The sequence below is a fragment of the Trichechus manatus genome, unplaced genomic scaffold, assembly GCF_000243295.1.
Source record: "Trichechus manatus latirostris isolate Lorelei unplaced genomic scaffold, TriManLat1.0 scaffold00007, whole genome shotgun sequence".
Classification (NCBI taxonomy): Eukaryota; Metazoa; Chordata; class Mammalia; order Sirenia; family Trichechidae; genus Trichechus; species Trichechus manatus.
This window is the reverse complement of record NW_004443943.1, coordinates 13604508-13608549: the sequence shown is the minus strand read 5'-3', so window position 1 is coordinate 13608549 and position 4042 is coordinate 13604508.

Below are 4042 nucleotides of genomic sequence, written 5' to 3'. Positions count from 1 at the left end.
CTCTGTTGTGATCCTGGTCAGAGCAGTCGGTGGTAGCCGGGCACCATCTAGCTGTACTGGACTCAGTCCGGTGGAGGCCTTGGTAGCTGTGGACATTTAGTCCTTTCGACTAATCTTTTCCTTGTATCCTGGAGAACATGAGCTTTTTTGTCTTTTAGTTTGGTAAACCAAAGCCCTAGACAATAGTTTCCATTTATTTTGGTCCCATTACAAGCTAGGCACTTAATATGTATTGTTTTATTAATGTTCACACAACCCCACAAGGCATAGTTATTAGCACCATTGTACAGCTAAACCAAGGTGATTTAGATAAGTCACTTGCCCATACCAGGGCACTCGCACACGATTCTGGGTGTATTTCACATCACTCTCCTCCTTCTGCCAGAGCCCCAGGGGATCTTTTCTGGATATTCAGCATTAGAACCTGATAGGGTTCCTGCAGGTAAAGCCCATGAAAGTGTGGGCACTGCCCCCAGGACTACAGTCTCCAGGAGTTTCTCATTCATACTACTCTACACTCTACTTTCAAAGCATGAGAACACTCTTTTAAAGTAAAAGCAAAGAGATTTATTGAGGATAATACAATTCACGAATTGGGTAAACAGGACAGAGAGGAATCTGCCCAGTGCTCCCAAGCATGGAAGGAGGAATGTGTTTTTATAGTAAAGAGGGGGAGGAGTGCATGATGGCCACATGGTCACAAGATGGGTATTTTCATAAGCAACACAACTCTCAACCACTCAACCACCTTCCTAGAACATCTTCTTCTCCTACAATCACATTCCTGGCCCCCACCTTTGCTTACAAAGAGCTGCTAAACCATTCCTGGCCCCTACTCTTACTGAATTAAGAGTGGCTTGGGGCAAGAGCCAGGCCAGTTATACGAAATGATTGATAAGGGGCCAGGGTCTTCTGGTCCCATCCAGCCAGACGCCCAAGGCCATATGCATGTGAATAGGAAGAAGTTAAGGTTACATTCTCAGTCATGTGTGAGCAGGAGCTTGTAACAGATTGGAGTCAGGTTCCGACCGGCAACAGCCGTTTTATTTATGCCAAGTGCCTCAAGTTTTGGGGTGCTCTCAGACATTCCCCCCTTCTGATAATGAATTTCTATAGAAATTCTTTGATGATTATTTTAAGACTTTTCTTCTGCATGGACTTTGCTGAACTGATTTCCTGCGTGGTCTGTTTTCTAATGAAATCAGCATTATTACCAGTTTCTTCACTGTCACGTAGTTCAGACGCTCAGCTTCTGTGATCTCTACTCAGGGTATGTGTGGAGCAAGGCCACATTAGGAGGAACAACTTGACACCCAAAACAAGGCTAACTCAAGGTGTGAAGCCGACTCCTACAAGATTAGTTTCTTCAAGATACATAACCCTGTGCATAGCAGGGGGAACTGCCATTTGATTATAAGGATTAGATAAACATTTCATATATTATTTGATTAAACCTGCAATTATCAGTATAGCAATTTTAAAAAGTAACCCAGTTTGCAGAACAGAATGTAACCAGCGACCAATGCCATTTGATAACCAGCTAAAGATATCTGAAAAGGGAGAGTCAGGCATAGGAGGTATCCTTTTAGCAAATTCTCCTAATGTGCTGCTCTGCTTCTCCTGATTTATTTATCCAGGTACAGCCAGGGTTGTTAGCAATGGCACAAACTCCACCTTGTTGAGCTAGGATAAAATCAAGAGCTGATCTATTATCTAACATAACCTTATTGAGGGATTCCAAAGACTTGTGTTGGGCTGCCATTCCATCTGCAATATTGTCAGAAATTGGAGCCATTGTAGCACATAAATTACAAATAGACCTTCATAAACAAATTTGTGATCAGGAAGAATTTTCATCCAGCATTGTCTTGAGGAGCAATTAAAATAATTACTGATTTACTTAAACGAAACTCACAGTGTGACCTTTGGACTCTTGTTTCTCAAAACGACTGAATTCTTGGAAGAGCACAATGCCCAAAACAAAATGGTCTTATGAGTTTATCTGGACCATTGTTTGACTCAAAAATGTCTTAGGAACTTTTTTTTTTCCCCCAAAACCCAAGTTTCAGAAGGACACCTAAGGGCAATGGCCTATGTGAGTTACCCCAATTTCCATGAAACCCAGAAGTCTGGATTCCAGGAAAATTGAAAATCTTTCATCACTGCCTTCTAGCAATTTGTCTTAAGTTTCCATTTAAGTGTTCCTACCAGTTTGTGGTGCCAGTGGCTTCTGCTCCACGTAGGCAGGTCTCAGCTGTGCCTTTCCGGATACACTAGTCTCTCCAGAGTTCAGGGTGGCAGTTTGCCCTGTGGCCTCATTTCTCTGATGTGTCCAAGAAGAGCCATTTTTTCTTGTAAGACAGGAGTAACAAAGAATTGGTCAATCTTCAACCATTTCAGGAGGTAGCATATAATCAAGAACTAATGACACTGAAGGAAGAAATCCAAGCTGCACTGAAGACATTGGCAAAAAACAAGACTCCAGGAATTGACAGAATACCACCTAAGATGTTTCAACAAATGGATGCAAGGCTGGAAGTGCGTACTCATCTATGCCAAGGAATTGGGAAGACAGCTACCTGGCCAACCCACTGGAAGAAATCCATGTTTGTGCATATTCCAAAGAAAGGTGATCCAATGGAATGTCAAAATTATTGAACAATATCATTAATGTAACACACAAGTAAAAATTTTCCTGATCATTCAAAAACAGTTGCAGCAGTACGTTGACTGGGAACTGCCAGAAATTAAAGCCAGATTCAAAAGAGGACATAGAACGAGGGATATTATTGCTGATGTCAGATGGATCTTGGCTGAAAGCAGAGAATACCAGAAAAATGTTTACCTGTGTTTTATTAACTATGCAAAGGCATTCAGCTGTGTGGATCATAACAAATAATGGATAACATTTCGAAGTATAGGAACTCCAAAATTCTTAATTGTGCTCATGAGGAACCTGTACAAAGACCAAGAGGCAGTCGTTCAAACAGAACAAGGGGATACTGCGTGGTTTAAAATCAGGAAAGGTGTCCATCAGGGTTGTATCCTTTCACCATACTTACTCAATCAGTATCCTGAGCAAATAATCCAAGAAGCTAGAGCATATGAAGAAGAACTCAGCATCAGGATTGGAGGAAGACTAATTAATAACCTGCGATACGCAGACGGCACAACCTTGCTTGCTGAAAGCAAACAGGACTTGAAGCACTTACTGATGAAGATCAAAGACTACATCTTTCTTCAGCCAAGATCCATCTGACATCAGCAATGACACCCTTTATTCCACAACCTCTTTTGAATCTGGCTTGAATTTCTGGCAGTTCCCTGTCGATGTACTATGGCAACCATTTTTTAATTACCTTCAGCAAAATTTTACTTGCGTGTAGTATTAATGACATTGTTCCATAATTTCCACATTCTGTTTGATCACCTTTGTTTGATATGGGCATAGATATAGATCTCTTCCAGCTGGTTGGCCAGGTAGCTGTCTTTCAAATTTCTTGGCATAGATGAGTAAGCACTTCCAGCGCTGCATCTGTTTGTTGAAACATGTCAATTGGTATTCCATCAATTCCTGGAAGCTTGTTTTTCGCCGGTGCCTTCAGTGCAACTTGGATTTCTTCCTTCAGTATCATTGGTTCTTGATCATATGCTACCTCCTGAAATGGGTGAATGTCCATCACTTCTTTTTGGTACAGTGACCTTGTGTATTCCTTCCATCTTCTTTTGATGTTTCCTGTGTGGTTCAATATTTTGCCCATAGAATCCTTCAATATTTCAATTTGATGCTTGAATTTTTTCTTCAGTTCTTTCAACTTGAAAAATACCGAGTGTGTTCTTCCCTTTTGGTTTTCTAACTCCAGGTCTTTGCACAGTATTACACTTTGTCTTTTCAAGCTGCTCTTTAAAATCTGTTCAGCTCTTTAACTTCATCATTTCTTCTATTTGGTTTAGCTACACTGTGTTCAAAAAGCAAGTTTCAGAGTCTCTTCCAACATCCATTTTGGTCTTTTCTATCTTTTCTGTTTTTTTAATAACCTTT